This window comes from Nanorana parkeri, unplaced genomic scaffold (genome assembly GCF_000935625.1).
Source record: "Nanorana parkeri isolate BGI_ZX_2015 unplaced genomic scaffold, ASM93562v1 scaffold218, whole genome shotgun sequence".
Taxonomy (NCBI): Eukaryota; Metazoa; Chordata; class Amphibia; order Anura; family Dicroglossidae; genus Nanorana; species Nanorana parkeri.
Window position 1 is genome coordinate 1,676,141 of NW_017306486.1, and position 12,814 is coordinate 1,688,954.

A 12,814-nucleotide genomic window follows, 5' to 3' on the forward strand; every position below is an offset into this window, starting at 1 on the left:
ATAGATATCTATATATATCTCTATATATCTATATATACACACACATTTCCCTGTGTTTTTTCTTTTTAATAATGATGCAAATACAAAAAAAGACCTGATGACCCAGCAAGAAATGCAGCAAGCTGTAACATCCTTTGCATTCTAACATTCTAACAAACTGCACTGAATTTTATTTTAGGGTAGGCAAACCCCATAAGGCATTTCAAAACTCTCAGAGGCAGATACATAATGGGATTTGTGGTTTCACCACAGATGGAGGGCTGATGTTTGGCTACCCATGCTGTAACCAAATTACTTCAAGTCTATTTCTGTGAAGTCTTAAGTGTAACCATCTTTAACCATGCCCATTTAAAACAAATACATCAGTTTTATACCATGGTTCTGCAATAACAAGGTGCTAAATGTGAATCCGGAGTTCATTGGTCTATGTAATTTTGTTGCTTAAAGAATATGTGAAGTGTACCTACTTTTTACAGATGATGACACCAATTCTAACCAATTCTAAATTACTATGTAAATTCTACGGTTCAAAAATGTTATTATTGAAAAAGAACATAAAGAAACTGAATGCAGCCACAACATATAAGGACTGATAATCTGCAATTTATTAAATTTTCGTTCTTGATTTTAGACATTCATTCCACAGACATGTGTCCTGGCGATCACTTGTGCCCGCTGTTAGTTTTGAGACCTAGCTGTCACTGCCATTGACAGGTTTCAAGGCCAAAGGGTAGGCAAAAGAGGTGGCCACCTTAGGCATATCAGGAAGTGGTGAAAAGGGGTCAGGACCCTTGCAGCCTATGCTGCTGAAGTAGTTCACACATTATTGTGGGGGGGGGGGGGGGGGGGTTGATGCACTTTGACCCTTTTTTCTTGAGTGCTAAAAGACCTCGGAAACTGGGAACCAATTAGCATGGTTGCCAGTCAATAATGTGAGATCTGTGGCTGTCAGGAACATTGTCTGGGGGCATTAATATATATGGTGTCAATCATTGCATACCATTTCGTCCAGTGCAGTCTGGACAGCGGCAGTAAATTTGCAGGGTTATACTGGAGTCTGAAATTAAATAAACATAGAAGCATCTTTTAAAAAATTCCCATAAAGCTAGCCATTATGCTTTAAAGCAGGGGTAGCCAAACTCCGGCCCTCCAGCTGTGGTGACACTACAAATCCCATGGTGCATCTCTCTCCGGCAATCATGTCTGTGGCTGTGAGAATCTTGCAATGCCTCATGGGATTTGTGGTTCCACCACAGCTGGAGGGCTGAAGTTTGGCTACCCCTGCTTTAAAGTTACAGTTTCATAGTGGTGTAAGTTCAGAAGTGGTTTGGCTTGAACATGGAGACTGGAGACTCTGGGGGGTCTAATAATGATTTTGCTATGAGACCCCCATCACACACACACACACACACACACACACACACACACACAATTATACCTCTTTTGTTTCCATTTTGTGGTTAGGAGAGAAGTCTAGCATTAAATAGTAGTAAAGATCCCTTTGTTACAGTCCATATATTTTTTGTTAAATAAATTACACAGTCAATTATTGGAATTGCGAAAATAAAACTGTTAAGTCATATAGTTTTGAACTTATGTAAGGATCTCTTAAATGCCAAAGCTTTGCAGCTGAATATATTGCTATGAATGTAGCTTGCACCGTTGGCTTTTTGGAAAAGCAGAATAAATTGATAGTAACATATTGTATTTGAGCTGTCTCTTGACCTTTGGTAAATCACACTCAAAAGGATATTGTCCCAGCTCAAGAACATTGACCAATCGATACTACATGCTGTGACCTGCTGTGATGTAAGTAGGATTCTGGTTTTAACACTAACTAAAATAAGAAGTAATTTACTCCCTGTATATAGCTTTTCATAACCAGCAGAGGGGAACGTACAGTCTTAATTAAAATCATGGATGTCAACATATTACAGTAATTATTTCTGTAAATCCAACAAGAAAAAAAATGTTGAAACTCATTTAAAAATATTTAGGCTCCTTTTTTGCTTTCTGGATTTTGGCTTGTAACCTTTAAAACTCTTTGTAAAATTTCTTATTGGATTAACCGATTAAGAGAAAAATACACGCTCTTTTTTAGGTGATTTCTTTTTAAAAGGGAGACTTTGCTGTATATTCAATGAACACATGCATTATTACAATGTTTTTAATCTTATAGAAGATCTAAATCTCCATCATCAGGCGGACTGACAGGGTAATCTGTCATCGGAACCGTGAGCGTCGAACAGTGTGCCGCCTACCGGAGGCCCGTGTTCGACACGTTGCGGAGCGAATTGACAGATTACTAGATGGGGTTGGGCACGATCCCGTTGTCATGGTGCACATCGAAATGAAAACCATATTATTTACATTTAGGATGGAGTAGTAAATGGTTAACACTGCTGTCAGCAATGTTTGCCTGCTGTGTGTCATTGGGGAGATTTTCCTTCACTTCTTGTCTTGTAGACACAACATGACGTGACAGTCTAAGGGCTAGTTCACACCAGTCCCAGTGTGTTCTGGCCCAATTGGTGCCAAAACGCACTGGCTCGCATTCCGGCCAGCACGCATTGTTTTGGGGTGGGAGGGGGCATAGCGGTGCATTTAAGTCAATGGCACCACAGCCACAGTGCGACTGCGGTGCCATTGTCTTCAATGCACCACCACGCCCCCTCCTGCCCCAAACATAGTGAGCCGACCGGAATGCGATCCAGTGCATTCCAGCACCCATCGGGCTGGGACTGGTATGATCTAGCACTAAGACAGCTGTCATCTGAATAAGTGTCCCCGTTTCTCTCTATTATTTGTCTGGGGACAACTCAATTTTTTCAGTTATCCTTAACTTTCTATCGAGGTCATAATGATTATCAGGAAAAATTGACTAGGCATATTTCCCTAGCGTGGACACCGAGTGAAATAAAGACCTAACAGGGGTTCTAACCCTTATCTGCTCAAGTAAACATCCTTCTGAAAAGGAAAGCACAGGTACTTTTCGAGTACCAGTGCAGATACTTGCCATTTTCATGAGAACTACCAGGGTTGCAGCTGGGACCTGGCTCTGGCACTCCACCACTGTCCTGAAATCATTAGTCTGTATTGTTTTAGAAAAACTGTCACATGACAATAAACAAAAATGTATCAGTACTCGTACTTGTAAGTACTCGGCAAGTACCAGTACTCGTACTCGCAAAACTGGTATCTGTGCATCCCTTTTATATTTATATTTATAAAAGCAAAATCGTACATTAAAACAGAGATGTACAAATCCCAGGAGCTCCGCATGCTCCTTACAAATGACAGCTGCCTCCTAATTTTTGAATTTTTCTTTAGTCTAGTCTTGGAGCTCAAAAGTATCGGTACATGTACTCATACTTGTACCGAGTACAGTACTTGGTATCTGTGCTACCCTACTTCTGATGATATCCTGGGAAATGGTGAGTAACTGAAATTTTAAAAGATAACATAAACAGCAAAGTACAGTAGTGTCTTCTCCCAAGATTTGGGCTACTCAGCATTCACTAGGATCTCACCAGAAAGATGACATCACTCTCACCTCGGTGCCATGGGCAGATGGCAGGGGGTAGGTAAGCATTTTATCTCACTTTAACCCACACGGTTTTTATTCAAGTAGTTTTGAGTATACAGTCTATGCTTTCTTTATTATGGCCGGGTTTAAAAAAATTATAGATTTTTAAAAAAGGTAAACAAAAAACTAGTGCACATTAATATTATCTAGTCTTCTTTTGAGTTAAAGGAAATCTATGGGGTCCAAGCTTTTCTTCACTTTTGGATTCCATGTGCTATAGGAACAATTTACTACTATAATCCAAAATGCACCCTAAACATATAATCGTTACTTTAAGATGGTGGGTGGGGCAAAGCACAGCAGTGGGGAAAGATCCCGACAATACTATCGAGATCCTCCCCACTGATCATTCGTCACTGTGACTGACAGCGCTTCTTGAGAACTGCTACGCGTCCACGAATATATGGGCATGCGCAGCAGCTTTTTCCCCTCAGCTCTCTTCCTACCTTCGCAGCGCGTGCATAGAAGGTGGTTTCTCCTCACTGCCTCTGCCACATGTGCAGCAGTTGTATGGAAATCTGTTCCCTGTAAAGGTTAGTTCCCCCTGCCGTTCAGCTATTATGATAAGCCTGCCCCTTCCTTACAGTTGGTTGGTATTTACATAGCCACACCCCCCTCTCTGCAAGCTCAGGTGTTCTATGAGAAAGAGACAGACAAACGTCTCCTCTCACATTGTGTGCTCTGATCGTTCAGCTTCCACATCTCCACACACTGTATAGGAGATCTCTGACTTGTCTCTCGATCACATGTCACCACTCTCATTGTTGTCACTTTCTCATAGAACACCAGAGCTTGCAGAGAGGGGGCAGGGCTATGTAAATACCAAGCAGCTGTAAGGAAGGGGCGGGCTTATGGTAATAGCTGAACGGCAGGGGAACTAAGATTTACGGGGAACAGGTTTCCATACAACTGCTGCAAGCATCTGATTATGTGAGACAGAGCAGGGGAAGATCGTTTAAGAGAGAGGGGAAATACTGGTAAGAGAGAGGGAAAGAGAAGGGAGTCTTCTCAGTTGATACTCTGCCTCCCACTCCCACATGTCAGCGTGCACACTCCAGCCGGACACCGTTTACATGATTAGAGAAAGCGTGGCCATGGCAGATAGAGTTAGAAAAAAAAAGCTGAGGGCGGGCTGCATTCCTTGTTAACGCCCCCTAAGAGGAAAGGAGCAGTGAACATGGCTGCAGGTGGCCGTTTTCTGTGACTTGTGATTAATTAATCTAGGATGTGCTGTGACTTTGGAAAAGAAGAATGCTATTAGAGTAAAGGCAAGAAGTACTTTTATGTGCCCTTGGGTCATAATTCTCCTTTAACAAGTGAACCTTTCACTTCCTTTTACTTACTGTTACATGCTGTAAAAATCCTGTTTTCCAAGTTCAACAGCTTAAGCTAAATGTTGAACATGCAAGTGAATGAGAAGGAGGTCAGATCAGTGATCCAGAACACTTGTGCAAAAAGTCAGAAGAGTGACTCATCCCATATTGGACAGCTCCATCTGATGTTCTAATCAGACAAAGTGAGCATCAAGGTAAAACAAGCAGGGCAGAGAGCACACTAATATAGTGTAGTAAAATCAATGAATAAATGCACTCAAAAGGAAATTAAAGACTCACCTATCTGTGGTCCAGGAATGTTCCCTGGGTCCAATCCAGAATACTCCTAGCTCAAGGCAAATGGATGCTTTCATTAAAGATGACCTATAGTTGTTTGGAAACCCTTTCTTGAGCATGAAGAATGTATTCGCATTACAAATTCTGTAAAAAAAATAAGAAAAAAAACCTAAAAAAAATATCAGTTTATAAATCATATAAATCTGAAGGAAACAGAATTTGTAATGCAAATACATTCTTCATGCTCAAGAAAGGGTTCCCAAACCCCTTAATTCCATGGCTGTAATGCTGATCCCTTGGCTTCATTGCTTTTTCAGTTGATGACTAAGGATGGGCTGCATGTTCGAGTCGACCATAGGTTCGACTCGAACATTGCATGTTCTAGCGTTCGCCGAACGCCGAACATTATGGGATGTCCGCGGTCTGTTCGACCCCGGCACATCCCACAATGCACTGCGCCGTCCGAAAACGGTAATTGGCTACAGTCCTGCACCTGACCGCAGGTCAGGTGCAAGACTGTGCCAATCAGGGCTCAGTACAAATGTAGAGCCATGATTGGGCAGAGTCACGATGACTCTGCTCAATCATGTCTCACAGCTAAGTCCCTGCAGCACACTATATAAGGCTGCTGACACCGCGGACCCATGTAGTGTGCTGTAGGAGATAGAGAGGGTTCTAGTATAGTTAGTTACAGTCAGCAGATAGATAGAGAGTTATAGATAGTTATAGAGAGTTATAATAGACTTATAACTTTATATATATATATATACACACATACATATATAAATATATACACATACATATATATACAGTATATACATACAGAAGTCTGATTATATATATTATTCCGGGTACTGCCCTGGGGGACATGTATCAATGAAAAAAACACTTTTAAAAAATACAATTTTTAAAGGAGCAGTGATTTAACATCACTTAAAATGAAACATTAAAAATGAAAAATTCATAAATATGGTGCCTGGGGGGTCCCCTTTCACTGACCGTAAAGTGGCGCATCTGTATGATGTATAGAACCTGCTGAAGCAAAAATGACATTTATATACATTTTATTGATATTTATATAGAACTCTAATATATACAGAAGTCTGATTTATATATATATATATATAAATCAGACTTCTGTATATATTAGAGTTCTATATAAATATCAATAAAATGTATATAAATATCATTTTTGCTTCAGCAGGTTCTATACATCATACAGATGTGCCACTTTACGGTCAGTGAAAGGGGACCCCCCAGGCACCATATTTAAAGGAATTTTTAATTTTTAATGTTTCATTTTAAGTGATGTTAAATCACTGCTCCTTTAAAAATTTTATTTTTTAAAAGTGTTTTTTTCATTGATACATGTCCCCCAGGGCAGTACCCGGATCCCCATACACTTTTTATGGGCAATAAATTGCATATAAGGCTTCAAAATGGGGACATTTACATTTCTGAGTTCTACCCCCATAGACTTGCATTGAGTTCTAAGTTCGAGTTAGAACTTTTTCCATGTTCGAAAGTTCGAGTTAGAACCGAACACGGGGGTGTTTGGCTCATCACTATTGATGACCTGGAACATGTATAGAGAGTTCCAACACTTTTCGGGCACTTGTTTACAGCATGCTTATTCCAGGTATGTCATTCAGAAACAGCCAGACAACTAACATTTTTAAAATAAGGGCCAGCAGCAGCAGCCCTTGTACTTCAATCATGACAGGTGTAGTTTAAGAATGCAAAATAAAAAATATATAGTTTCCTTCCTTAGTGTTTGATGAAGTATTTGTGAAGAAAAACAACTCACCCAATAACTCACCAGTAAACAGTCATTAAACAAAAACTTGTCCCAACTCTGTCCGCTTACAACCAATACTTTCCCCATTGGGTGTCCCCATGTTGCTTTTCACACAGCATACAGAAGACACCTCCGCCCTTCCTGTGGCAGTCATATCTTCTCTCCATCCCAAGTGGGAGCGCTTATCTGTTAACCATACCTCCCAACTGTCCTTCATTTGGAACAAAATCCCTTTTCCTTCTTTTCTTCTCAGGTGTCTCTCTTTTTTGACCTGATGTAGATATCTCTATGAAAATATACAACTCAACTACCAAAAGTGTTATTTGACACCAAAACCATTTTTTTTATCTCTTAATTATCTTGTTTACTCTTTTTAAAACCCAGTATAAAAGGAAAAATAATCATAAAATAAATCTGGGTTTAAGCAATAATTTTTGCCATATACATCGTTAATGGTTCACATAACTGGATGTGTGGCGGGTGTGTGTGGGGTGTGTGTGTGTGTTGGGGGGTGTCCATTGCCTAATTACATTGGACTGGAAAGTGTCCCTCTTTCTCATCTCAGAAAGTTGGGAGGTATGGTTAAATTATGACAAAACGTGAAATGTTTTCATTTTACTAATGGTGTTGTTTAGTGTGCATGAACTTAACCTCACATGAAGAAGATTATGAAGGTACTACAATGCTTACACTCTTGGGAAATGGATAGGTTCACCAGTGGCTGGTCTGATGGATGTATTTTAGAGGTTTCATCAGGTCTAAAGTCATGCTGTTATTTCAGGAGGACTACCAAATATGGTGATTCCTACATCATCTTAGGAGTTAATCAGGAAAATCCCTTTTAATCATTACTAGGGCAACCTTTCAATTGAAGTATGATGCAGTAGTCATAATTTCATATGTAAAGTATAATATGCTTTGAGCAACAACCGATGTCCATACTTAAAGGGCAAACTTAGCTAAAGTAGAAGCTATTACTTGTGTCCTTCAAAATATTTACATGTGCTCTGCTCTACATAGAAAAGTATTCTGTCCCCAGAACAGATCTTTGACTACAGTGTCTTCAGTTTCAACTCTTACTGGACATTTTACAGTTACTCTGAATTACACATTTGAATGCCTGACTGTTTTATATGACAACTAATATTGTAGGTTTGCCTTAAAATAGTACATTTCTTTATATGTAACATTTTTTTTTCCTTTATAGCTGTTAGCATTGAGTAGAAATCATACAGAGCAGTGAATAATTTATATTAATAGGCTCACTCATTGTTGTATTATGTGTCTATTTTTACATACGTGCAGGTATGCTTTATCCAAATACACAAAACAATTATTTTGTGTATATGGTGTTGAGTATTTGTCATAACAATCCCTATTACCTAAATAGCTGCTTACATAATCTGACTTTTTATACACATCTCTCCTTTTTCAGTACATTTAGCAAATATTTTCTGAATGTCTGTATAAGGGCAATAGGTAGGTTTTCCTGATAGGTAGGGTTCCCTGATGTCTACTGCTATTGGGGTTATCAGGTCACACCATGTATCACCAACTGCCAGTAAGAAACACTTTTTTTGTACACAGAAAAATAATGTGCTTATGTGTCTTGTATGTCCGTGATGTATAATAAGTTGAAATCAGCTGAAGGACTGATTAACTGGGGCAACAATACAGTTCAGAACATTTAGGGGGTTATTCTGTATGGATCCAAAGGATACAGCCGTAGCTTCGGCTGATCCTTCGGCTCTCTTCAGCCACCTCTGCCCTCCAGTTCAGTCGAACCAAAGGGCTGCTGTGCTGTGAAAACCCAGACTGCATGCTGCTGATCTCAACATCCTTCCCAGGACCTTCAGATTGGGTTCACCCGACAGCATCAAAAGTGGTCTCAACCTCCTGCATGGAGACAGACGTAATCCCCGCAACCCACCAAAATTAAATTTTTGCATTCTTTCTTTTCAATGCATGAAACATATTTATAATTTTTGTATCTACCACACTACAAGGGCTTTCCGTGTCTCCCATCTTATTGTTTCTCATGTGACCACTCCTGAAGAGACATCTCTGTCTCCACAAGGGACATCACATTTTACCTCTCGATTAACAGATATAGCACCTCAAGGTTGTGCCTACACCATAGGCTTGGTCCTGCTACACCACTGAATTAAATGAGTTGCCTCACTGGAAGGTGGTCCACATGTTTTGAAAATCCAGATGTATTTTAATTTACTTCTCAGCTGATAACAGGAAAACAAAAGGCAACCAATGTGTTTCAGGGGCCAAATAATCACCATTCATCATGGCTTTAGAAACTATCACAGTAGCTATGGAACTCAGAGCTAGGCTCCTGGTTATATCAATCAAAGCCTGCTATAAATACTGTGCATGGAGTCAGTGCAATAAGTCCGTCTTTATTTTGTGAAATAGTAAACCCTGATTTTAACTTGTTTATTTATGTCTAGTGTCTCCCATTGAAACTTCAGCCTACTGAAGCTGCTTACGTACTGGGTGTTAAATGATACACTTTACATTTTATTTCATGATAAAACCTGCCTCGTCTCCCCCTCTTCAAATGCAACCTATTACAACTGCCTAAATAATGTGAGGGTCTTACAATATTTCTGAATATTGTCTCTGAAATAATATACTCTAATTTTGATTTCATAATAAAAACTGCCTCATCTCTCTCTCCCTCATACATTGCACCCAAATCAGGCTGCTTACATACTCTCCAGCCATTGTACTATACGTGTACTCTTTATTGTCTGTTAAATATGACACTTTAATTTTTATTCAAGGATATTTATTGCCTTGTCTCTGAAATGTGGTTTATAAGTGTTTTTTGTGCACTCGGTTTTGACATTTGTATTAAACTTTTTAGACAATACAGTGTGGTATGGTTACAAAAAAAAACATCACTAGCGATAATATGAAATGGTTATACCACTGGCCAAATGGTACAAAGCTGAAAGCTTTAACTTAATTTTCTTAAGACTAAAGAGTATTTAAGAGTAGTTCCAAGTCTGGGAAAAAAAATCAGGTGTCACTGACAAAACTACGTGAAAAAAACTTTACGTTGAAATTAATTTTATTGCTGCTGCTGTATTAAGCCAAGCTAAATTCAAAATGTTGAAAATCAATTTATATAAAATCAATTACGCACGTGATGCCAGAGTATGGTGTCACTAACACGGTCTATAAGAATCATACTGTTCCGTAACACTACATACAGCTTAAAAACACATTCCAAGCACATCATGGAAAGAAATGGAGTTTAAAAATGACGACCCCTTGGTATTTTTTACATTTTCTTTTGCATTTGTACATGTTCCCCCATAGCAGTTCTCAGATCTAAATGTCCTTTGTTTGACAATTCCTAGTCTATTAGACTGGAAAGTTGCCAGAATTGATTTTCAAGATTTACCTCCTTTGAACTTCAATGGAGTTCTGATTACAATTTGCAATTTTCGTATTTTATGATGGGTTCAATTTATGGCCCAGGCCTGGATGGGCTGGATGGACAGAAATACAAATCTTTTGTCAGATGAAACAGCTCTGAAATATGCATTTTATCCGTCTATTTAGCTGTATGTCAGGAGTTCAGCTCTAAAGTGTGGCCAGTATGTCACGTGCAACCTTCCAGTGCTACCCTGGCATTCCTACATACTAAAACAGTAATTTTAGAACAAACCATTTTTATTCACTAAATAACCTAGCACACCATTGCCTCTGTTTGCTAATTATAAGAATCTAATTGTAAAAGACATTTCTAGGACTGGTGGATTTATTATTATCCCTTAGTTAGGACATTAAGATTATTTGCTGCTCTTCTGCCCTCACCATTCCCTGGTTTAATCACCCCATCCATTCTCGATTGTTTACATTTATCCCCATTTAGTCTCACACGTACTGGTGGGAAGCTGCCTCCCTCTACCACAGTAGGAAGTAGATGTGAACCCAAATTGGTGGACATTAAGGAGCCTTTTTAAAAAGAAGTGGTATGGCTGTAACGGTTGATCAAATGCAGTGTATCATAAACATGTTTCCTAATGGTGATAACAGTGGACCATACCATCATAATGTGTGTTGAAATGGTCAGTTGCAGTCTCTATCAGAAGCCTGTGTAACAGGGTGACAACGCAGGAGCACAGCTGAGAGACATGGAGATAGAGAAACAGCATAAAACACTGTCTAATATTTCATAACTGTAACAGTTCTGATGGTGTGAACCCCTACTCCTTCCTTATAAGGCCCGTTGCATCATTGCTAGCATGCTGTAGCCGTGCAGAATGCTGTACCAACACTTTACACATGCAAGGAAATGGATGAACTTTATTTCCTGGAGTAATGAGAGATCACATAGGACCTGGGTTAGACTCAATTCACAAACCTCTTTCCCTTGTTTTGGTTACTATGCCTAATTTACCTCATAACTCTCAGATCTCAATTCCCAAATATGTATGGGACGCTTTATTTAGTCAGCCTTGCAAGTAGTAGTATTTTACCACTACTAGTGCTATTATATCACTGTTGGTGTTATGAAAAAAAAAGAAAAAAATGGTAAAAGCTAATTCACAAAGATTAAAGTAACATTAAACTCAGGAGTTAAATCTTAAAAATGCATTTAAGTACCTTAACTATTAACACAAATGTAGCTTATTTGTGTATCACTCAGCTGTAGATCCTCAAATCATCTCTGAATTGGTCCTTCCTTCTGGAGGGCGGCTACTTTTGTTCCCCATGGTCCCCGTGTTGTAAAGTAGCCACAGCTCCGAACTCACTCCTGTGATGAAATACAATCTCTGTACAATTTAGTAAATTAAACGTGAGATTGTAGTCTATCATGGGTGGCTTGGTGGCTACTTTACAAGACACACAGGGATCATGGGGAACAAAAGTAGCCACCCTCCAGAAGGAAGGACAGTGTCAGCAGATGATTTGAGGATTCACAGCCAAGTGATACATAAACAACATACATTTTTGTTAATATTTAAAGGTACTTGAATGTATTTTTAAGATTGAACTCCCGAGTTTAGTGTTACTTTAACACACAGGTCATCAACCCTTGATATAGCACCATCTCTAGAGTGTCTTGTATTATGTCTATTGTTGCATGTGTTTTTTTTTTGTACTTCCAAAAACTGTATTGTTGAAGATTGCTACACTGTAGATTGCGATCAGTGAAGCTTTGTTGTACACTTGCAATTTTCAAATAAAAATTTTGAACGTGAAAATAAGTAGTGGTAATATAAAAAGTCATCCTTCTTAGTGAATTAAGCCTATTGTGTCTATCAGCATGATAAAATACGCTTATCTATATCTGTACTTAACAACGTTTTACTAATGGAAAACAAAAATAAATCCCATGATGTATACTCTCTTAAAATATAATATAAACATTTCTGAAAGTTTTTATTACAGTAAACTCCCCATTACCTGGTATTCAAGCAACCGGCACTCTCGAGCAACCAGCAAAAAAAAAATCGAGGACATAATTAGTCCTTGATTTATTTATTTTTTCCCAGTGACTTGATGCTCACTAAAAAATTGCCGGTTGCTTGATGCTCACGAAAAAATTACTGGTTGCTTGGTGCTCACTAAAAAATTGCCGGTTGCTTGGTGCACAATAAAACATTTAGTTAGCAAGTAAATGTATTTGGTTGCTAACAAAATTCTTTGTTTACATCTTGCTACCAGGCGGTGGCTAGATCCCGTGGTCGTCAGCAGAATGTAAACAATGGGGAGCAATAGCCACCCTGCTATTGGCTATTTCAAATTGCAATAAACAATAGCAGGCTGGCTATTGTACAAGCCCACTGA

The 12,814-nt window shown here is 39.0% G+C and overlaps 1 protein-coding gene across 1 annotated transcript in view; it reads left to right on the forward strand.

Moving 5' to 3' along the window:
- SH2D4B (SH2 domain containing 4B) overlaps positions 1-12,814 on the forward strand; it is a gene marked incomplete at its 3' end in the record, with an annotated part of 61,616 nt that overhangs the window by 15,784 nt on the left and 33,018 nt on the right. The window lies entirely within an intron of this gene.